At 40.8% G+C, this 24,318-nt stretch overlaps 1 protein-coding gene across 2 annotated transcripts in view; it reads right to left on the bottom strand.

Moving 5' to 3' along the window:
* Positions 1–22,330, bottom strand: part of LOC134578204 (carcinoembryonic antigen-related cell adhesion molecule 19-like) — a 53,755-nt gene extending 31,425 nt beyond the window's left edge. Inside the window, exons 1-2 of one of the 2 annotated variants that reach the window (XR_010086074.1) lie at positions 22,290–22,318; positions 1,273–1,395 (exon numbers count right to left, since the gene is read on the bottom strand). The gene's annotated coding sequence lies outside the window, so the exon portion shown is untranslated. Of the gene's footprint in view, positions 1–1,272; positions 1,396–22,289 lie in introns of both variants that reach the window. The other variant, XM_063437224.1, reaches the window with a different exon arrangement.
* Positions 22,331–24,318: the final 1,988 nt, after the last annotated feature.

Here is a 24,318-nt window from a genome sequence, read left to right as displayed (position 1 = left end):
CTACAAACCCCGAGACTAAATCACTAGCGTTCAGTTATTAAAGTGATTCAGTGAGTATTTATGTTAAACTATCTGAACTTCCTCTCTTGAATTTCCTTGTAAGCTCCTCGCCCTAATTGTGTGGGCGAGCCAGTGTTATTAGTGTGTATGTGCTAGTCTGGATGCCAATGTCTAAGTGACTGAATTTAGTTTTCAATTTGCTACAATTTAGTTATGATTATTGGTATTTCAGTAAATAAACCCCCCGGCTTGTTTTATAATGTGTTCAGAACTCCTTGATGACATCATTTTGCTATTTTAAAAATGTATTTAACCGGTCATGGTGCACTCTAGGCACCTTAACTACTACAGCTCCTTGTTGCCGTTCACACGCTAAATTGCTAGCTTGTGACGAAGAACCCTCAGGTGGTGTTAAACCACTTACATACAGTAGTTACATAGCCAAAGAGAGACATGCGTCGATTAAGTTCATTAGGTTTCTGACATTTGATTTTTGCCGTTGATCCAAAAGAAGGCAAAAAATCCAGTCTGAAGAAATTCCAATTGTGCAACAAACTAGGAAAAAAATCCTCCTTGACTCCAGAATGGCTGCCAAATATCTTCTTGGATCAAGAAGCGATTACCCCACTAATTAAAATGTATATCCCTGTATATCATGTTTTTGCAAATATTTATCCAGCTACTGTTTAAACATCTGTATAGACTGATAATACCACCTCTTCCGGCAGAGAATTCCATATCCTTACTGCTCTTACAGTAAAAAACCCTTTCCCTTGCCTTAGACTAAATCTCCTTTCTTCCAGTCTAAATGCATGATCTCTTGTCCTATGTATAGTCATATTTAGAATTTCAGACAATGGTTTGCATTGGCCCCGAATATATTTGTATAATGCTCTCATATCCCCTCTGAGTTGAGTATGGATTAACACAGAAACAGTAAATCCCACAGACTCTTAGAACCGTACCTCCTACAACAGTTTATGCTGTTTAGATTGCCGTTTAAGGAAAAACAAGTTCATGGTTGTTTATGTTTAAAAAAAAACAAAAAACACAGACGTGCAAACTACCAAACCTGTTTTAAAAAAAATAGTACATCTGTATCACATACTTGATGTTCCCATATGACCCGTTATATTGCAGTTAACATTTAGTCTCTAACTTGGTTGCAGACCTTGATCTATTATTATTTAGAAAACATGAATATTTCTATAGGCTGAATATTTTGGCACAATACAGCATTTTATAACACGTTTAAAACAAAATCTTACTTACTTAACTTTGTAGATCTCCTATCTCCTTTACAGACAACAGGTCCAACTGGTCTGCGTGATTGTGGAGACTGCTTCGTGTATTGTAATCATGCGCATATTTTATTGCAATACACACCTGTCTTACCTGGAAGAATGAATCATTATGTTGCAATCATTAATGAGCAAGTATAAATATTGGAACAAGATAACTGGAAAGCACATCTAGCAGAAGAAAACGGACCACTTGCATTCCACCTTTGAGATGGGTACATACCATACACTACTAAAAGTCACTTGACAATCTCTAAAGACCATGTGACCCACTGAGTAGGCTCTGTCATTGTGATGAAATTTAAATTGACACTTTAAAATGGAAAGACGGGTTATAACTCCATAGTTTCCATTGAAAGGCATATATTTCATATCTACTTTATAAGATGTATTTTATTGTTAAAAGGGGTGAGAATATAGTATTTCTAGACTTTCTTAACCCCTTAAATGGTTACTCCAACTACCAGGACCACTTCAGTGATTTGAAGTGGTCATTGTGGTAGGAGTATGTATGTGCAGTGTTTCTGCTTGAAACTGTGCACTTACTGAGATATTTGTAATTGTATTTTGACAGGGCTGCCATTAGAAATGATGGGGTCCCTTACACAGCTCAAGGCCTGAGCCCCCAGGCTTCTGCCAAATCTACACAAGGTCCAGCCCACTCACTCATCCACTAAACAGCAATTTTATTAGTTTTTTTTTTAAATACCTAATCTAGGCAAAACATAATGTGGTTACGTTACAATATACGATCATAGTTACCTTATAAAGAAAGTTTTTTATTCTTAAGTAAGTTAAATGTTCTTTATTTACAAGTCCAATTTTGTCTTTAATACTTGGAAAGCTGCAAATACCAGAGGTATCGTATAGGTCCTGAATTTTTAGGTAGCTTTGAATTGTTATTTCCCCATTCTAAATAGTGTGAAAACATTACTGTGTCGTGGATATAAAATATATTGGGAAAGGATAGACCTCCTTCTGCTAATCTAGCTGACATAACTTTAAGAGCAATCTTAGGTTTTTTTGTTGCCCCAAACATAGGATACAAATAGACCATGAAACAATTGAAGTATTTTCTTTGGGACTCTAAGTGGGATACTACAAAGTAGTAGTAATTTTGGAAGTAGATATGCTCTAGTGATGTTTATTCTTCCAAGCCAAGATATTTGTAATTTAGACCATTTTAAAATTGCATTTCTAATTTCTCTAAGGAGTATGGTATAATTATCAGTGGTCCATTCTTCAATATCAAAATTTATATTTATTCCTAAATAACATAAAGAATTGGACCATTTAAATTTACAGTTATTATTCAGGTTTCTTATTAATGAGCTTGGTAGATTATCATGCAGAGCTTGTGTTTTTTGCATATTGATCTTATAGTTAGAAAATCTACTATATTCTTCTATCCAATGAAGTGTGGATGGTATAGAAGATTCTGGGTTTGTTAAAGTCAGATTTATATCATCAGCGAACATAGTTATTTTTTGTTCCTGATTTCCTAAATGCACCCCAGTTATGTTATGATGCTGTCTTATATATACTGCCAATGGCTCAATAGAAAGAATATAAAGAAGGGGTGCCAATGGGCACCCCTGTCGGGTTCCGTTTTTAATAGAAAACCAAGCAGAATCTAAACCATTACCATAAATTTTCGCTATAGTTCATGTTCAAAATTTTACAGATATTATCACTAGCTGATCTTCCTTTTATGAAGCCAGATTGATCTAAATGGATTAGATCTGAAATTATCTGGTTCAATCTATCTTCTAGAATTTTTGAAAATATTTTTATATCAAGATTAATGAGGGAAATCGGACGGTAGTTGGATATGGGGTACATTGACGTTGTGGCAGGCTTATGCAATGTATGATCATATACTGTAAATAAACCTCCATTATTTTTTGCCTAGGTGAGGTGTTTTTAAATAAAACTATTACATTCTGTGAGACTTGAAATTTCTGTTTAGTGAATGAGCAAAGGTGCTGTATTGTGTATTTTGTATTTTTATATATATTTGTATATAGTGGATGCATTGTTTATATAGGGGATACATTCTGTATAAAGTGGATGCAAGATGTGTGTATACTGAATATAAGGTGTGTGTGTGTAAAGTGGTTGCACCGTGTGTGTTTATGTAGTGAATGCAGTGTGTATTTGTGTAGTGGATGAAGTGTGTTTAGTGGTTGTAGTGTCTGTGTAGTGAATGCAATGATTGCTCTCCCCTCTTCCTACCCACTGCTCCCTCCTGCCTTCCACCATTGCCTCAGTTTTATTTATTTTTAAATCACTCCCTACAGACTGACTCCCTCGCTAACTTTCCCTCCCCTCACTGGCCAAAGTGCGTGCATAAGAAGCTTGTGATTGGATGGCGCCCAGTGATGTTGGAGGAGAGGTCAGCATTGGAATTCAGCACACAGAGCTGGGTTTCAGGTAAGCTAAATTTGCATGTTTTACTACAAACAGGGGGGTTACCTTTGACATAGTGCCCAATAGGGCATTTTACACCAGAAAGAGTAACCCTTTAAGGACCATACTCACAACCCCATTAAGGATCACAGATCCCTAAAGAATATAGAAAAACATCTAAAGTCATGTTTACTTCACATTTTCAACTCTATATAGCACTGTATATGTTACGTTTTCAATGATAATTTCCAATTGTGATATTTAAAGTCTGGTTTGCTATGAAGTACAATCATGTCATTAGCCATGAATGGGTTCAGCATAGCTTTGTAAGCTGAAAAACACTCTTACTTAGCTCTATACTAGGTGGCCAAGGCAGCTCTTTTCTACATGACCAAACATTTTTCTGACATAAATTGTCATTTATTCCCATATTACATATTACAATTCCTGGCTTCTCTGTACTTGCAATCTTCCATGGAATAAACATTTAAAATATTGATTTTTAATTCCTGAACGTCCTTCATACCTAATGGTATACCTCAAAATGCAATGGCAATTGGTGAGAGATTGCGTTTTCATGTAAGCTGATCTTCTGAACCATGTCTGCTTTCAGAGGGAAGCTGTATACTTTGTGGGGAGCTGTATACTTTCTGAAGACATGTGATACCTTGTATCTATCCTAAACTTTCTCCTCACCTTCATTTGCTATATCAGGGGTAAACAGGGCAGAATTTAGAAAAAAGAAATGCCCAAAAACAAGTCAACTAGTGCTTTCTAGCTTGTTCTGATTCTCCCTAGGTCACGGTTCTTATTATTCAGCCAGCTTTGCTGGTTTTACCATAGGCAGCTTCACTAGAACCAGAATCTTTCCAAAAAAAATCTTACTTTAACAGCTGCTGAATGTAGACACATTTTGATGGGTCCTCCCATGGGCAATTTCTAAATTTTGCTCTGTGTTGTTAACCTACTGAGGTTATGTATAATTGTTTGCTTTAAGGCACAGACAATTAAAACACACAAACAAACAAACCAGGCATTTAAAGCATTAAAGGGTCAGGAACACAAACACTTATAGTGTTAAAATCACTGTGAAGAAATTACCCTTTTATTCGGTATTTCTTCATTTTTCCCTTCGGTAGATGAAACTACCGAACAAAGACCACCCCCTGGCTCATTTAACTCCAAAGCCTGCGTCAATTAAACCCTCTACGTGTGCGGCCAGCGTTCGTACTACCGAACGCCACGTGGCTGAGAAAACCGCGGCCATCTTTCTTCATACGAACAAAGGCAGCGGGACTTGGTCGTCGAGTGTCTGGAACTAAAATCGGACACTCAACTTCCCGAACACCGGTCTCAAACACACGAACGCTGGATCTATATGTACCGATTAGATAGAAGAGCGCTATTCGGTACGGTTGTGCATACAAATGAGGGGAACAATCGCTGCTAGGAGCCAGGGGAATCCATTCGGTACTTTTATTCGTTTTTCTCCCTTTTCTAAAGTGACCGGCAAAACCACCCAAACTTGTGGAACTATTTTGGGCAGCCCACCCACGGTGAACCGGTCACAGAGGACTTCCATGGTTTTTGAGAACCCCTGAACCGATCTGGGTGAAATTTGAATATGTTGGTCACCCAGATCGGGGCTAACAGGGGACATATTTGTGGGGATACCCCATGTATAAAGGGGTGTTCCAGATATTGGGGAAAATAGTGATTTTTCTGCCTGGAGATAATCAAATTATTACTTTATCAGACTTAAGTATCTCCAGGGCTAGGGGAAGGAATTGTATGTTTGTGCTGGGTGTGTTTTATGTTTTTACTGTATGTGATTGGTTATATTTTGTCCCTCCCTGTGGGATGTCCCCTTGCATGGGGACTTGCATAAAAGCCAGTGTGTGGTAATTAAAGACAGTTCATTTTGTACCCTTCTTCTTGACTTCGGCTGTTATTTGGGAATTCGTATGCTTTACTAAGGGAATTATCTTGTAAAGCTATTGGTATTTCGTATGGATTTTGTCTATTGCAACTACCGAACGGAGAGCTATATACACTAGGCTCTGGCAGTTCGGGAGGAAACTACCGAAGGAGGTTTAAATACACTTGGTTTCCTTACAACCACCATTTAGGAGGCTTGACCCCCTTAATCCCCTTAAAAGGTAATAACACTTCTACAGTTTAAACACTCAGCACGCAATATACAACTATATTTGTTACAGTTCCCTTCCCCCTTTGTTCATGTCCACCCTTTCAACAAATAACTATCTAGATCTGCCAGGCAGATATCTCTGCAAGACCGTCTGTATCACAATCTCTTTTTGGTCACAGCTGGAGGGGAGAGGCTCTGCCTCTTGTGCCATGTGACACATCAGAATCTCTTTTGTCACACTGTACTCATGCTCCTTTATCTTGTCTTTTTTGTCTACTTATGTCTATATTCCCTACCTACGCATTTTCAGTGTCACCCCAATGTCTACAGCACCTTATCTGGTGTGTTTACAGTGGCGTTTATTCACTTCACACAAAGTGGCAGAGAATGAAAAATCAAAATGTAAACTTTTGCTAAAAAGTACTCCTCTAAAAAAAAATTATATTTCAGCTCTAGTCACAGCTTGACTAGAGGCAGAGGCATAACTAGAAACCATGTGGACCCAGTGCAAAAATTGCCCTGCCACGACCATATGTCTACCCCCCTGCCACCCTACCCATACATCTATCGTCCCCCTCCCCACACATGCAAACAAATACACATGCAGACACATACATACAGACACACACAGTCACACAGACAGACATACACACAAAGACAGAAACACAGACACAGACAGACATACACACACACATACACATATACAGACACACACATAAACACACATATACAGACACGCATACAAAATGTTTTAGTCATCCTCCTGTTTCCTACCTTTTAGGTGTAGGAGGGTGACTTTCCCTGGGGGCCAGTGGGTCAGCCTGATGGGAATCAGAGTTTCCACTCTGACTCCCTCCTCTCCTTCCTCCTCCCGTGCGGCTCCCGGTGGTTTCTGGGAGGAAGTGACCGGGGCAGTCACTTCCTCCCAGCCTCTGACCTTATCAAAGGGGGCATGGTCATGCTGTTAAAGCACCGCAGCGCTGACCAGGCCCCCTGGAAATTCATTGCCATTGCCTGAAAGCACAGGCCGGGGCCGGGTTACAAAGCTGCGAACCCTGCGACCGCAGTAGTACCGCCACTGACTAGAGGAGCATAATTTTTACAAACCGCGGTCAATTCACTACAACAATTTAGAGGTTAACTCTCAATGTGTTCCTTGCAAGATTACAACAGCTACATAACAGAAATTCAAATGTCAATTAATGTGACAGAAAATGATGGAAGCATTTTGTTTATTACAATACATTTCTTTGAAAAAAATAAAATAGTAACCAGTTGACATGCACTTAGGTTAAAATACATGATATTTAATATAATCATATCCTGTGCAAAAGTGCAAAAACAGTAAAAAAAACAAAACACAACAACAATGTAGTGATTGAAAGGGAAGCTGTTTTTTTTTTGTTTGTTTGTTTTTTTCTTAAGGGGCTACATTGTTCATATGCATAGCACATTCCAGTATGTTCTTACTGTTGGTCCAAGTATAAAGTAGGTTAATGGCTGAATAGTTTATAATGGAATATTCATTAAAAACTGAACAATACACTCCAAATTAGCAACATTTAGTGAACATAACCAGGCTTTCCCAGCATTGAATAACAGATTTACGTTACTAAATGCAAATCCAGGATATATTCAGGAAACATTGCTCATCCAATTCAGAACTATTAATTGATTGGTAAAATAAAAAGATTTAAAAAAAAAATGTAATAACTGGTCCAAATCCCTTATAAAATACATGATTCAAATATCTATCAAACACCAAAAAAAATTTGAATAAAATAAATGCTCCAATTTCCTCCAGGCAAATAGACAGGAAGTTTTAATATTTGACCACTAACCTCACTGGCTACAGAGGCTGATTCAGATTAGTTTGGAAACACATCTGTATCTATTCAGAGTCAGCTGAGAAAATTATGGAGAATAATAAAACAAGTATCTACACATTCAATTTCCTCGGATTTGTCCCAATTTCTACCACATGATTATCTCGGGACATGACTTGGCAAAATTGGATGCTCTTGAATATCCCTGTCAGTGTTAAATGATTAGTAGCTGATGTGATTGAAGTACAGAGTCAGGGCTTGCTTGATACGTGAACACATTAGCTATCAAAGGGTAATTTTCACATAGAGATAGCCATTAATTCCATTAATGTATTTTCATACACCTTAACTATCCCTAACTATTACAGCTGCACTGGAACAGTCATAATTCTAAGTTTGCTCTGTTTCCCCCTCACAAGTAATTTTAATAAATGACACCCTTTTCCTAACTTTGTCCACCATTCTTTGTGATAAGAAGGAAAATAGAGGGCTCCAGAGTCTCATTAACTAAGTCTCAAATATTGGGACGGTTGGAGAGTGTGCACCTGGCAGCACAGACCCTATCCTTCTCCATTCAGGGCAGGGTGGATATGTCCTTCTGAGTATGAGAATTACACATTAGTTAAAAGTTTTTCATACTCCTGACATACATTAATATGTTCTTAAATCCTGTGTTTCACTTTGGAGTTGAACCTTGCTTTGCTCAATTTATGAGTAATATTGACATGGGTGATATTACCATCAGTGCACTTCAAAAACATGATTTTCAAGGGACACTATAGTCACCTGAACAACTTTAGCTTAATGAAGCAGTGTTGGTGTATAGAACATGCCCCTGCAGCCTCACTACTCAATCCTCTGCCATTTAGGAGTTAAATCCCTTTGTTTATGAACCCTAGTCACACCTCCCTGCATGTGACTTGCACAGCCTTCCATAAACACTTCCTGTAAAGAGAGCCCTATTTAGGCTTTCTTTATTGCAAGTTCTGTTTAATTATGATTTTCATATCCCCTGCTATGTTAATAGCTTGCTAGACCCTGCAAGAGCCTCCTGTATGTGATTAAAGTTCAATTTAGAGATTGAGATACAATTATTTAAGGTAAATTACATCTGTTTGAAAGTGAAACCAGTTTTTTTTTTCATGCAGGCTCTGTCAATCATAGCCAGGGGAGGTGTGGCTAGGGCTGCATAAACAGAAACAAAGTGATTTAACTCCTAAATGACAGTGAATTGAGCAGTGAAATTGCAGGGGAATGATCTATACACTAAAACTGCTTTATTTAGCTAAAGTAATTTAGGTGACTATAGTGTTCCTTTAAATACTACAGGAAATGAAGGTAAAGAACAACAATGTGTTGATAAGATGCAACACTGTATAACTAAAGAACAACAAAGCTTTATGTAAAACAGACTCTTGATTTCTGTATTTCACTTTTCACCAAGATAAGCGCAAAGAAGAAAAAAATGCTTTATTTAAAAAAAAAAAAAAATACATGTCTGTGTGTGTCTATGTGAGTGAGTGTGTGTCTTTGTACATGTCATTGTGTTTGTGTCCATGTAAACGTGAGTCTGTTTCTGTGTCTGCTCTTGTATGTGATAGTATTTTTGTATGTTTAAGTGTGCAACTTTATGTCCCTGCATATGTCTTTCTTTGTATGTATGTGCCTTTGTATGTGTGAGTGTGTTGTTAATTGAATAGAATGTGTGTCTAACTACTTACTGTATTATGTGTATTACTAATCTGAGTGTGGGTTCATGTGAGTGTTGATAGTTATGTCTAACTAGTTATATTTCTGTAAGAAAGTGCACGTATGTCTCACCACTGTCCACCATTCTCTATATTGCCCTAATACACTACCCCTAGCTCTAACCAAAACACTAACCTTACTTCCAAACCTAAAACATTAACTAGAGCTTATAATTATCATGTAATATAAAATATACACAACATCTTAACATGAATCAATATAAAAAATGCCATCTCATCTATTAAGCATCCAGTTACTCTCTTTTCCTCCTCACCATCAAGAAAAGTGAGCATCAGAGGGACAATATTGACTTCACTATTCAAATTATATGTGAGTGCTTGTCTTTTTGCAAGTCATTTGTTTGTGAGTGTATTTGGCTTTGTTATATCCACATATTTTAATAATTGTGCATCTGTATGTGTCCTTGTAGATGAGTAATGGTTTATATTTGTATATGTCCTTGCATGCTAGTAATTGTGCATCTGCGTGTGTCATTGTATGTAAGTATGCATTTTTGTATGAATGAGTGTTTCATGTTGTGTGTCCCTGTTGTGATCCTGAAACTGCACAGGGTATGTCTATGCAAATGGAACACACCTCCAGGGTATAAACAGGCACAGTCTTGCAAAATCAATGAAAAATTCAGGCAATTTATTGTGCAGTTCACTTCAGGAGGTAGCATTAGAAACATAATTCACAAACTAAATTCCTACAAGAAAAATCCTAGCTCATTTGAGCTCTTACTAACATACTCACTATCATAGTTTATACTAAATTATTATTATTATTGCCATTTATACCAACAGATTCCGTAGCACTTTACAATGTTATGAGAGGGGTATTTAACTATAAATAGGACAATTACAAAAAGCTTACAGGAACGATAGGTTGGAGAGGACCCTGCTCAAACAAGCTTACATTCTATAGGAGGTGGGGTGTAAAACACAATAGGACAGAAATTTGCATCCAAATAATGTGGAATGCTCTTTAGGAGAGAGCAAGAGACAGGTATGTGAGGTAGAGCTTAATCTGGGAGGCCATAAGCTTTCCTAAAGAGGTGGGTTTTAAGGCACTTCTTAAAAGATGCAAGACTAGGGGAGAGTCTGATGGCGGTAAGCAGGCTATTCCATAGGAAGGGAGCCACCGGTGAGAAGTCCTGCCAGCGTGAGTTGGCCGTACGGGTGCAGACAACGGACAGGAGGAGGTCACAAGCAGAGCAGAGAGACCGAGAAGGGACATACCTATGGATCTGTGAAGAGATATAAGAGGGGCTAGAGTTGTTCAGTGCTTTATAGGTGTGAGTTAGTACCTTTAATTGACTCCTATAGCATACAGGAAGCCAATGTAAGGCCTGACAGAGGTGTGAGGTGTGAGAGAACTGACTAGAGAGGAAAATCAGTCTGGCAGCAGCATTCATTATGGACTGTAGCGGTGTAGTACGGCTTTTGGGAAGACCAATCAGGAGAGGGTTACAATAATCCATGCGGGAAATTACTAGAGCATGGACAAGCTCCTTGGTAGCATTTTGCGTAAGAAAGGGGCGGGCGTGGGCTATGTTTATAAGATGGAATCTACAGATTGGATGTGAGGCTCAAATGTGAGGCCAGAATCAAGTATGACGCCAAGACAGTGCGCTTGTAAGGATGGACTGATGTGGGTACCACAAACTTGAAGGGAGAGCGAAAGAGGAGGATCAGTATTAGGATTAGGAAAGACAAGGAGCACAGTTTTAGAGAGATTGAGTTTCAGAAAGCGGAAGGACATCCAGTCAGAGATGGAAGAAAGGCAAGCAGTGACACATTGCAGGACGGCAGGGGAGAGGTCCGGGGAGGAGAAATATATCTGGGTGTCATCAGCGCACAGGTGGTAGTTGAATCCAAAAGAGGTAATAAGTTTGCCAAGAGAGGCAGTATAAATATAAAATAGAAGGGGACCAAGTACAGAGCCTTGGGGGACTCCAACCGAGACAGGACGAGGGGAGGAGGAATCATTAGAAAAGGAGACACTGAATGAGCATTGGGAAAGATAAGAGGAAAACACGAGAGGACAAAGTCATAGAGACCGAGTGATTGAAGAGTTTGAAGAAGGAGAGCATGATCAATGGTGTCAAAGGCAGCAGAGAGGTCAAGAAGAATTAATATGGAGTAGTGGCCTTTGGATTTAGCTGCGGTTAGGTTGTTAGTAACTTTGATAAGCGCAGTCTCAGTAGAGTGGAGAGGGCGGAAGCCAAATTGAAGAGGGTCAAGGAGAGAGTTGGAAATGAGGAAGTGAGACACATGGGTAAAGACAATGCTTTCCAGAAGCTTTGAGGAAAAAGGGAGCAGGGATTTAGGACAATAGTTAGAGGGGAGTATGGGTCAAGAGATGTTTTTTTCAGGATAGGTACTACAGTGGAATGTTTAAGGTCAGCGGGGACAATGCCAGAAGAGAGAGAGCGGTTGAAGATGTGTGTTAAAGAAGGCATGAGACAAGTGGAGAGAGATCTAATAAAGTGAGATGGGACAGGATCGAGTGGGCAAGTGGTGGGGCGAGAGGAAAAGATTAGAGCTGCCACCTCTTGGTCAGTAGCCGGGGAGAACGTCTGAAGGGTAGGAAAGTCATGATCTATGTGTGGTTGAGAAAGAGAACGGCAAGGAGGGGAGAATTCTTTCCTTAGCTGTTCAACCTTGTCGGTAAAGTAACATTCAAAGCTATCGGCAGTAAGGTTAGTTTGGGGGGTGGCCACAGCAGGGCAAAGAAGAGAATTAAAGGTGTCAAAGAGACGCCTGGGATTGCGGGAGCATGTTCTAATGAGAAAGGAAAAGTAGGACTGTTTGGCAAGGGCAAGGGCTGCGCTGTATGAATATGACACAATATGAATCTATAATGGAGAAAGTCTGACCGGGTGCGAGACTTCCTCCAGGAGCATTCAGCACAACGGGAGCATCTTTGCAGGTAGCGTGTTGATTTAGTATGCCAGGGTTGAGGGCGGGTCCTCCTTGAGGTGCTTGTTTGGAGCGGTGCTACAGCGTTCAAGGCAGAGGTAAGGGTAGTGTTATATGCAGAGATGGCCAGTGAAGGACAGGAGAGGGAAGGGATGGGTAGCAATTGTGAATCAATATCAGCTGACAGCTGCTGGGGATCAAGAGAATTAAGGTCCCTCCTGAGTTGAGGGGGGTTAGACTGAGGTTGTTGGGTGAGGGGGTACATGAGAGCAAATTATATGAAATGGTGATCAGAAAGAGGAAATGAAGTGTTGCCGATATTAGATACTGTACATGAATAAGAGAAGATTAGGTCAAGGGTATTGCCAGCTGGAAGTAATTGAAAGTAGTTTAGAGGCTGCAGAGGTCAAAGGTGGGTTAATGGGAATATTGAAGTCCCCGAGAATTAGGGATGGAATATTAGAAGAGAGGAAATAGGGTAGCCAGGCAGCAAAGTGGTCAAGGGAGAGAAGAGGGGAACCAGGGGGGCAATAAATAAGAGCAATGTTAGCAGAGAAGGGTTTGAAAAGGGGAATTAAATGTATTTCAAATGATGGGAAAGAGAGGGAAGGGGGGGTAGGTAGAGGTTTAAAGGAGCAGTGAGGGGAGAGGAGAAACCCTACACCACCAGCTTTACATTCAGAGTTTCTTGGGTTGTGGGTAAGTTGAAGACCACCAAAGGACAAAAGATGCAGGGGTAGCAGTGTCAGAGGGGGAGAGACAGGTTTCTGTTAAGGCTAGTGAATCTATTGAACGAGAGATGAAGAGGTCAAGGACAACAGTAGATTTTGTAATATTGCAAACAGAGCGTGCATTCCAGAGGGCAGTATTGAAGGAGGATTTAGAGGAATATGAGATGGGTATGAGATTAGTGTGGATCCTTTGGTTAGTATGTGGTGAGTTTTCTGAGATGGGACCGGGGTTTGGAGAGACATTACCAGCATTTCACCAACTTTATAGAATGCAGAGTTTGCTGCCCCACAGGCCTTGCTTGCAGTCTAGTATGCTGCTTCCAGTCCTCAAAAGAAAAAAAAAATAATAATATATATCTTCCCTGTCAACCAGGCAGGAATTTATTTTATTTACTACTGCTAATTACTTTCAGCTGGGCAGTGTGTTGGAGTCAGTCTGAACTCCTGGCCTGGACTCAATGTTTTGCAGTTGTCTGTAAACTGCAGATTGGAGAACTGGCCCACCCTACTCTTGGAATGCTCCACCACAGGGGCCACATATAACCATACTTCTTGTTATGTTGCACACAACATATACTCTCCTGGGGTTAAATATTATATGCCTCTCTACAAATCTTGAGGAAATATGCATGCCTTCACAGACAACTCCATGCACCTGTATATAAGTGATTGAATATTTGTGTGTGTGTCTTTATATGTGTGAATTAGTGTGATGCTTATTAGACATGTGCAATTCGTTTCGGTCCGAATATGAATTCGGAAGAATTTCGGGAAATTCGGACATTTGGGTACTTCCGAATGTCCGAATTGGCGAAGTGCCGAATTGCCGAAGTTGCCGAGGTCCCGAAGTTCCGAAATTACCGAATTTCCGAAGTCTCAAAGTGCCGAAGTCCCGAAGTTGCCGAAGTTCCGAAGTGTCAAAGTGCCAAAGTTCCGAAGCACAGTATTGCCTAAGTACTAATATACTTACCCAGCGAAAGAAGAAGAATGTTACATTGTATACAATTATAAATAAAAAGTATACAAACATACCAAGGATTCAGCTGTAAGCATTTGCAACACTTACAACAATCAAGTGACATACATTCATTTAAAATGTAAGTTACTTAGATAGTCAATGTAATGACAGGGATGAATAAGTAGATAACTCCCTAATTCCCACGGTATTAGTGAGCTATCTACTAAAAGGCTGAAAGACCTGAATTGGTCTTTCAGCCAAATTTACTAATACTAAGTAAAAAATACTTAGTATTAGTAAATTATGCCCCTACTCACTATACCGTGAGCAGGGGAATGTCTATTAAACAGTGAGCAGCCTGTGACTGCTCAGTGTTAAAAAAAAAAGACCTATTGCCCCCCCCCCGCCTCCACCCCTGAGCAACGGGTGGGGGCCCTACAGTAAAATAAGGGGGGGACCTAGTGGGTTCCCCTTGGCCCCCACCCCTGAGCGGTGGGTGGGGGCCCTAAATTATAATAAAGGGGGGCCTAATGTCATCCCCCCTGGCCCCCACCCCTGAGCAGTGGGTGGGGTCCCTAAATTATAATAAGGGGGGGACCTAATGTCCTCCCCCCTGAGTGGTGGGTGAGGGCCCTAAATACAAATAAAGGGGGGACCTAATGTCCTCCCCGCTGGCCCCCACCGCTGAGCGGTGGGTGGGGGCCCTAAATTATAATAAGAGGGGGACCTAATGTCCTCCCCCTGGCCCCCACCCCTGAGTGGTGGGTGAGGGTCCTACAGTAAAAAAAGGGGGGGACCTAATGTCCTCATCCCTGGCCCCCACCCCTGAGCGGTGGGTGGGGGCCCTAAATTATAATAAGGGGGGTACCTAATGTGGGTGGGGGCCCTAAATTATAATAAGGGGGGACCTAATGTAATCCCCCCTGGCCCCCACACCTGAGCAGTGGGTGGGGGCCCTAAATTATAATAAGGGGGGACCTAATGTCCTCCCCCCTGGCCCCCACCCCTGAGCGGTGGGTGGGGGCCCTAAATACTAATAGGGGGGACCTAAGGTCCTCCCCCCTGGCCCCCATCCCTGAGCGGCGGGTGGGGGCTCTAAATACCAATGGGTGGGGGGCCCTATTGTCCTCCCCCCAGCCCCCACCCCTGAGCGGCGGGTGGGGGCCCTAAAAAAAAGTTACCTCCCCCCAGGTGACTAGGGGTCCCCAAACCCCTCCACGGCATCTCCAGACTCTGTCACGTCTGTCACATGTGCTCAGTGTGAACCTGCTTTCATCTGTGAAGAGCACAGGTCGCCAGTGGCGAATTTGCCAATCTTGGTGTTCTCTGGCAAATGCCAAACGTCCTGCACGGTGTTGGGCTGTAAGCACAACCGCCACCTGTGGACGTCAGGCCCTCATACCACCCTCATGGAGTCTGTTTCTGACCGTTTGAGCAGACACATGCACATTTGTGGCTTGCTGGAGGTTATTTTGCAGGGCTCTGGCAGTGCTCCTCCTGTTCCTTCTTGGACAAAGGCGGAGGTAGCGGTCCTGCTGCTGGGTTGTTGCCCTCCTACGGCCTCCTCCACGTCTCCTGAGGGACATCGGCGCTGGACTTTGGTAAGTCACTGAAGGGGTTTTCACCCCTTCAGCAACCTGGGATGCGGGGTAGGAGGGAGAGGGGACCTGCAATGCCAGGAAAACTGATTGTTTTCCTGGCACTGGAGTGTCCCTTTAATGTTACATTAAAGGCAGTATTACCATTATGTAACAGACAACAGACTAATGGAGATACTTGTAATGTAGGTTACCAAGCGAGTGGAAATTCAACCATTGCAAAAAATGCCAAGGACCCTTTGTAGATTTCTATATCAATCTCAATTTAGGTTGTGTCTGTGTGTTTGAGGATAAGTAAACAGATGTAACCATCTGGAAGTGTAACCCTAGAATTTAACAACATTTTGAGTATCTTTTCATAAGTGTTCAGTATAATGGGAATGATTTACATCTTTAAAAACATTCTTATATACTAGAGTTTTGGGTGGCAATGTTTTCTGATCACAATGAGATAAATAAATGTTAATAAATATTAATTAAAATAGCTATACTGTGATAAACATTTAAACCAAGCATCAGATTATTACAATTTAATCTATACAATATGCTAACTAAGTTACTTGTAAATGTATAACAAAAAAAAAAGATTTCTATTTTATTTGGCTGACTTTCATAGTTTGTGTTGCTGGTCGTTGTCATGGTTGCAGTGACAAGTTACTTTTAGGCCGGACTAGTATAATATAAAGTCCACATATACCAACATGCTAGCAGTTTGGGATTAGAATGGTTGATTAGTGTGTGATATTGCTGTAACCAATCGCAATGGTTGATCTTTGCAGCGACAAGTTAATTTTAGGCCGGACTAGTATTGTAGTCTATTACATTATACTGCTGAAAATATTAACATTACTCATTCTACAGGTATATGGGTGATTCCTGACTTTTGACTAAATGTGTATATGATTTACATTTGTTTTCCTTTGTATATACTTAAACAACCAGTATGGCAAATGTAACCATTACTCTAAGCACTTACCACCCTATACTACAGGTTATGCTGATTAGTGCTCCATTTAGGTGACTTACTAATAACAATTTATGCATCTAATACATAATTTAGAACAAGAACAATATATCGTATTTACAAAGATTGATTTCTAAAAACATTTTCTGATTTCTAAACACATTTCCGTCCCCTCTACTCTACTGAGACTGCTCTAATTCAAGTCACTAACGACCTAATCACAGGTAAATCCAAAGGCAGTACTCCATACTAATTCTTCTTGACCTCTCTGCTGCCTTTGACTCTGTAAAACATGTTCTCCTTCTCCAAACTCTTCAATCACTCGGTCTCTGTAACACTGTCCCCTCTTGGTTTTCATTCTATCCCAACGCTCATTCTGTGTCTTCTTTGTCTTGTCTCGGTTGGAGTCCCCCAAGGCTCTGTACTTGGTCCCCTTCTATTTTCTCTTTATACTGCCTCTCTTGGCAAACGTGTTACCTCATTTGGATTCCACTACCACCTGAACGCTGATTACACCTAGATATATCTCTCCTCCCCGGACCTCCTGCCGTCCTGCAACGTGTCACTGCTTGCATTTCTTCCATCTCTGATTGGATGTCCTCCTGCTTTTCGAAACTCAATCTCTCTAAAATTTAACTTCTTTCCTCCTACAACAATGATACTCCTCTCCCTTGAAGTTGGTGGTATCCACATCAGCCCAACCTTGCAAGCACTCTGTCTTGGCGCCCTATTTAATTCTAGGCTCACATTTGAGCCTCACATCCAGTCTGTTATCAAATCCTGTAGAATCCACCTTCAAAACATAGTAGCATGGGGTGGATGCGGGCTAAGAGCTTGTACATGCTCTAGTAATCTCTTGCATGGATTATTGTAACTCTCTCCTAATAGGTCTTCCCACAAGTCATATTTCCCCCACTTCAGTCTGTAATGAATGCTGCAGCTAGACTGATTTTCCTCTCCTGTCGCTCCTCTCACACCTCTCCCCTCTGTCAGTCCTTACATTGGCTTCTTGTATCCTATAGGAGTCAATTCAAGGTACTAATCCACACCTATAAGGCACTGACCAATTTTAGCCCCTTCTGTATCTCTTCACTGTCCGCAACTATGCCCCTTTTCGGTCTCTCTGCTCTGCCGTCACCTTGTCCTGTCCGCTGTTCGCACTCGTACGGCCAACTCACGCTTGCAGGATTTCTCGCAGGTGGCACCTTTCTATTGGAATAGCCTGCCTACTACCATCAAGCTCATTTGAGCAGGGCCCTCTTTAACCTATTGTTCCTGTAAGTTTTTCGTAATTATCTAATTTATTGTTAAATCTACCCCTTGATAATATTGTAAAGCACTACGGAATATGTTGGCGCTATATAAATACCAATAATAATAATAAAAATAATAATAATTTAAAGACACATTTCTGTGTCTATTATTGTTGTGGAGCTCTTGTATATTTCCGTACTCACCAACAATATGGAGCTTCTAGGGACAAAGATTTGGACCGTAAAATAGGGACTGTCTCTTCTAAATAGGGACACTTGGGAGGTATGAATTCAGTCCTGTTCACAAAACTGTGAACATGGCTGAGAACAGGCTCATAGCTGTCATGCAATCCACTAATTCAGCAGTTACACTAATCCCATGTGATTAACGAAGCTGTGGCTGGGGACTTTGTTTCTATACCATGAAGAAATACAAGTGAGCTTATCTGTTGTAAATAAATTTCCCTATAGAAGGCAAATGGGAACCGGTTGCTCTGTACAAGAAATAAAATTATCTAATCTGAAGGAACCTAATCCTAGAAGTGAAGACACGCCAGATTTCAACAAATAGTTTCCAAGCATGTTGTTAGAAACAGGGGATTTACTGGATTAATAAACCTGTTAGTTAGCCTTTGTTGTCATCATAAGTGATTTAACTTTTTCAATACCTGTATAAATATTTAGAAACCTGAGCACACCATTTTCCTTTCAAAAACATAGAAGGTAATCCAAAGTCAAAAGTGAAGTGAAAACTTAAACAGGAGCAGGGGGGACAATCTGACTTGTTTATCATTAAAGGTACACTATAAGCATTAAAATAACTTTGGTTAATGAGTTTTTGTGTATTATTATTATTATTGCCATTTATATAGCGCCAACAGATTCCGTAGCGCTTTACAATATTTTGAGGGGGATGTAACAAGAAATAGGACAATTACGAGAAAACTTACAGGAACAATAGGTTGAAGAGGACCCTACTCAAATTAGCTTACAGACTATAGGAGGTGGGGTATTAGAAACATTAGGACAGGATATATCAAGTAAGAGTGAAGCAGAGCTGGAGGAGAGAGCAAAGCACTGTCCCATAGGAGAGAGCAAGAGACAGGTATGTAAGGTAGCAATTACTCTGGGAGGCCATAAGCTTTCCTGAAGAGATGGGTTTTAAGGCCCTCCTTAACCCCTTAAGGACACATGACATGTGTGACATGTCATGATTCCCTTTTATTCCAGAAGTTTGGTCCTTAAGGGGTTAAATGATTGAAGACTAGGGGAAAGTCTGATGGCGGTAGGCAAACTATTCCATAGGAGAGGAGCCGCCCGCGAGAGATCCTGCAAGCGCGAGTTGGCCGTGCGGGTGCGAGCAGCGGTCAGGAGGTGGTCACGGGCAAAGCGGAGGGTACGAGGAGGGGCATACCTATGGATTAGTGAAGAGATATAAGAGGGGCTTGAATTGTTCAGTGCTTTATATGTATGGGTTAGCACTTTGAATTGACTCCTATAGGATACAGGGAGCCAATGTAAGGACTGGCAGAGGGGTGAGGTGTGAGAGGACTGACTAGAGAGGAAAATCAGTCTAGCTGCAGCATTCATTACAGACTGTAGCGGGGCAATACGGCTTTTGGGGAGACCAATCAGGAGAGGGTTACAGTAATCCATGCAGGAAATTACTAGAGCATGGACAAGCTCCTTGGTAGCATCTTGCGTAAGAAAGGGGCAGATGTTGGGCTATGTTTTTGAGTTTGGAACCTACAGGACTTGGCAACAAACTGGATGTGAGACTCAAAGGTGAGACCAGAGTCAAGTATGACGCCAAGACAGCGCGCTTGCAGGGATGGACTTATGTGGATATCACTGACTTGAAGGGAGAGCGAGAGAGGAGTATCAGTGTTAGGAGGAGGAAAGACAAGGAGTTCAGTTTTAGAAAGGTCCTGTAGTGGCACTACTCAATTATGTCATTTTAGAGTTAAATCACTTTTGTTTCTGTTCATTTAGACCTAGAAACACCTACCCTTGGCCGATTCACATAGCCTGCAGGGAAAAAAAAGTTTTTTAGTAAAAAGTGTGTTTTAGAAGTTTTATCTCCTGCTCTGTAACTTTACAAACACACAGGAGGCTCCTGCATGTTCTAGAAGGCTATTAATGGAGAAGGGGATAAAAATTCTAAATTAACCACAATGTACAATAAAGGAAGTTTAAACATTAGATCTCTCTTTACGGGAAGTGTGTAGGGAGACTGTGATGGTCACATGCATGGAGGGTGTGACTAGAGCTGCATAAACAACGTGACTTGACTTCTAAAAAAAAGATAATTGAGCAGTGAGACTGCAGCGGCATGATAAATACACTAAAATGTTTCCATTAGTCTAAAGTTATTTTGGTGCGTATAGTGTCCTTCAAGGTTAAAATTAGTGTATGATCAACTGATATCGGGTCCTTTGTAAACAGGGCATGCATAATGGGAATCAATTAATAGGTTAAAAAAATGACCCCTTACATTTTAATGCTTTATATTGATATTGAACTGTAAAAAAATATGCCAAAAAATACTTTTAAAGGATTTTAATGCTAGTAACACCTGCACAGGGACTGTGTTCAGTAATTGGTAGACATGTTCCCTACACATTCACACTCTAAGAAGGAGAGAGAGATCAGTCTAAGTTGCGTGCGGTATGCACATTCACAATTTGAACAAAATTAAGACAGGAGTCCTAAACTGAGAACTGGCAAAAACTTAATAGTTTGCTCTACTGTGAGTTTCAACTCATGCCTTGGGCTTGAGTCTCAACATTTTGCTCACATGTGCCATTACAGAGAAAACCTAGGCCTGTTGCATATAAGCAAAAAAATACTCTTTCTCAATATCACCCAATGAAAGTGTTTGAATTAAGAAAAGTGCATATGTGTGTGATTGCACTAATTCTCCTACGTAATAAAGTGCTTAAGTGAGCTAAGGTGCATATACTAATGCACACAACTTCCCTTCTAGCAATGGAGTTACCCGAATATCTCCTCAAATCTTCAGTCAGTACAAATGCGATGTACAGGACTTGTCCAGCTAGGGGAAACAAGAATAATACAACATAGCGCAACACTGTGTAACCAAATAATGTTGTATATTAAGTGCCAATTGGCCACTCACACTTTGGAGCCAAATAAAGAGCCTTCAGAAATTATTGATGTATGTCTTCTCAATTCCTGGGTTTTATTGATGTCGGTCTCATTTAATGAAAAACAGGTAAAGTGCAGCCAGATAAAATAACCATATGAATAAAGTGCACAATGCAAAATTTATTTACATACACAGAAGTAAACAACAGCAGGTAAAACTGGTATCAAGAGATTCACAGGATAAGTCCAAGTCCTACGCGTTTCATCCCTATCAGGGACTTCCTCAAGGACTGTTTCTCAATTGAAGACACAGTATCAAGAAGATATACAATAATATAGCATACAAGAGAAAACCACTGAAGGCAGATGTACAGCAAACCTACTGAATAGTGTGCCCTCTAGAACACCAAAAAAGCGTGAAACATACAAAGGAGTAGGCATGCAGGAAATTGGAGTGACACCTCCCAAGGTGTAAACAATACAATGATAATACAACCTTGCTCAGAGAGTACATAGTCTGTGATATCTAATAAAAACACAGAGTAGGCATAGTGTGATCCAGTGGCGTACACACAATCCAGGGGGCCCCGGTGTGAAACTGATCCGGGCCCCCTGAAAATCTATCTCCATTGGGTGGCCCTAACAGCATGTGAGGTTTGCCGCGCGTGACGGGGCCGCAAAACACGGTGGCTGGTACCTGGATGCAGGAGTCCGCAGGGCGGCCAGGCCCCCCAGATTGACGGCCCGGTGGCAACTGCGACCCCTGCAAACCCCTATATGTATGCGTGTGATCAGTGAATACTGAGAATATGACACGCAATGTTATAAGGCAAACTCACAGGAGATAAAAGAATATTAGGCACATCATCCTAAATCAGATAGGATCAATTAATTTGGGTGTAGATGAAATGAAATTATCTTAATTCCAACCTGCTGAAACTATTTTTTTTGCAAAAATCTAGCCTAGTACAAAACAAGGGCGGACAGATCTGAGCTGCAGAAGACGTGCTATTCAATAAACTGAACATTTGTCATTAAGGCAACATTTGCAGGGTTATTTACTAAACTAAACTCTGAATTTTAGCAAGTTAAATCCGAATTCTAATATAAAGGCTAAAATAATATCTTTGGAAAAAAAACAACATAACTCAGCTATAGTCACAGTTTTGCAATTTTAGCCTAAATATTGCTGTTTGGATTTAATTTGCTAAAATTCATTGTTTAGTGAATACACACTTTGGTCACTAAACTATAAAGCAAAAAGGTTAGCATTTGCAGCAGAATTCTAAATGAATTATCCTTTTAATATATCTACTCACTGTGTGCAGAACCCTTCTCTTATCTATCCAGGACAGTAATGCTTGTGTCAGTTTGTATAATGAGGAGATAAATAGGCTCATGTGATGGGAGGGGCATGGGTAGAATATGCTTGAGCAGGGTTTGGACAGATAGTATACTGCAAGGAAAAAGAAACAAACTGAAAACATTACATCGATGTAAAGTCACCTGTGGCTGCTCTATACTTTGTGAGGCGTTAGGTGAAACTCAAACTTCAGGCCCCCACTAACACCCATAGTAAACAAAAATAGGGCATGCATTGTGTATCTATAAAGGAGCTGTAGTTATATTGAAGGGCAGGCTTGCAGTACTTATGTTAATCGTTTATACACAATTGCTGAGTATCGTTGCATGGGTGTTATTGGAAACAAAAATGACTATTTTGGATGAGGAAAAAAGTTAGAGATTATAAAATACTGTCATAGTGTCATTTTCCCCACATATTCTCTAATCCTATTGCATATATTATATCCTATAATATGTTCTTTATTGTGTTTCCCTATGTATTGTTTATGTTTACATACTATATTTAAATATTTTGCCATTTTACCTTTGCATTGCCCATATCTTACCACCCTCACATTGCAACCACATTGCAACACACTCATATACAAACACATATACACACTCTGATACACGCACACACACCCACACACAGACACAAACATTGACAAATACAGACATATGGTCACAATGTGTATCTGGCTATTTGCATTTTTGAGTGTGTCTGGAATTGTGTACCTGTGGGAGGGTAGCATTGTGTGTGTTGGGGCAGGGTGACAGTGTGTGTGTGTGGGGATAACAGTGTGTGGGAAGTGACAGTTCACGGGAGGCTTACAGTGTGTGTGCGCCAAATTAGAGAGTCGTCACTGAAAGTCACACTTAAGAGGTGACCGTTTTTCAAAAATGCACAGCACATATTCTCTCACACATGTAAACATGCAAACTGTTTTACATACACGCTTTCAGGGTTACTCGCTAAACTCCAGATAGGAGCAGACTTAAGTTAAAATTGCAAAAATAATGTTAAAGTAGTCAAGCTGTGACTATACTGTAGCTGCATACCTCCCAACACTACTGGACTGGGAAATACTGCTACGATTTCTTGTTCTTTTCAGGGTTGGTTCCTTGTCTACAACCAGACACCAGTGAACATTCTTCAGCAAGTGCATCATTAGATGAGCTCACACTGTACTGAGAGCACTAGGACTATGCAGAGAGCACTTCAGCAGCATATTTGGCCCCGAGAGGGGCTGGTTGAGATGGTGTCAAATAGGAAAGCCCATCTTAGGCATCGTCAATGCAACAAGTTTTACAACAGTCCTGATTTAAACAGGACTGTACCTATATTATGTTTTTTTTCATTTTTTCCCCTGGTGGAACTGTCCCCAGCCAGTGCAGCATGAGAACATAATTAAATGCACTTCCTCCTACTAGGACCATGCATGGAGTGCTTCAGCCAAGCTCTCTGCACGTCTTCTCTCTTGGGGGTTGGCCAGAGAGGCTGTCTGTCATCTTGTCTTGCTTGATGTCAAGCAGACACTAGAAAGTTGTGTTCCCCTCACTCTCTTAGTTCCGGCCTGTCCCAATCACATACCTTCCAATGTTGGGAAGTATGGTGACATAAATGCTGTCAATATTAGGCCCCTTTTAGTAAAAGGAAAAGCAAATTCCAGGGAGAGGCCCCTTTCCCCCTCTGCAGACACCCATGACTCTCACACATGTGCAAGAGTATGGCACTGATCTGCATCCTGGAAGATGACACACCAAGAGCTGAAGAAAGAAGAAAATGGTGCCCAAGGGAGAGCGTTTGGAAGACTATTGGAGCAACCCTGTTACTGAGAGGGACATTTACCTCAACACGTATTGAAGAGGAAATCTGCTCTACTATATACAGAAGAGGGAGTGGGACCCTACAAGATCCCATAACGATATTGCACTATTATCTGTCCCTTTTTTTCTCCATAGGAGCATCATCTTGGGACATTGTCGTTCTTCATTGTATGGAAG

Source organism: Pelobates fuscus, chromosome 11, assembly GCF_036172605.1.
Source record: "Pelobates fuscus isolate aPelFus1 chromosome 11, aPelFus1.pri, whole genome shotgun sequence".
In the NCBI taxonomy this organism is placed as follows: Eukaryota; Metazoa; Chordata; class Amphibia; order Anura; family Pelobatidae; genus Pelobates; species Pelobates fuscus.
This window is presented reverse-complemented; position numbering and strand designations above follow the sequence as displayed.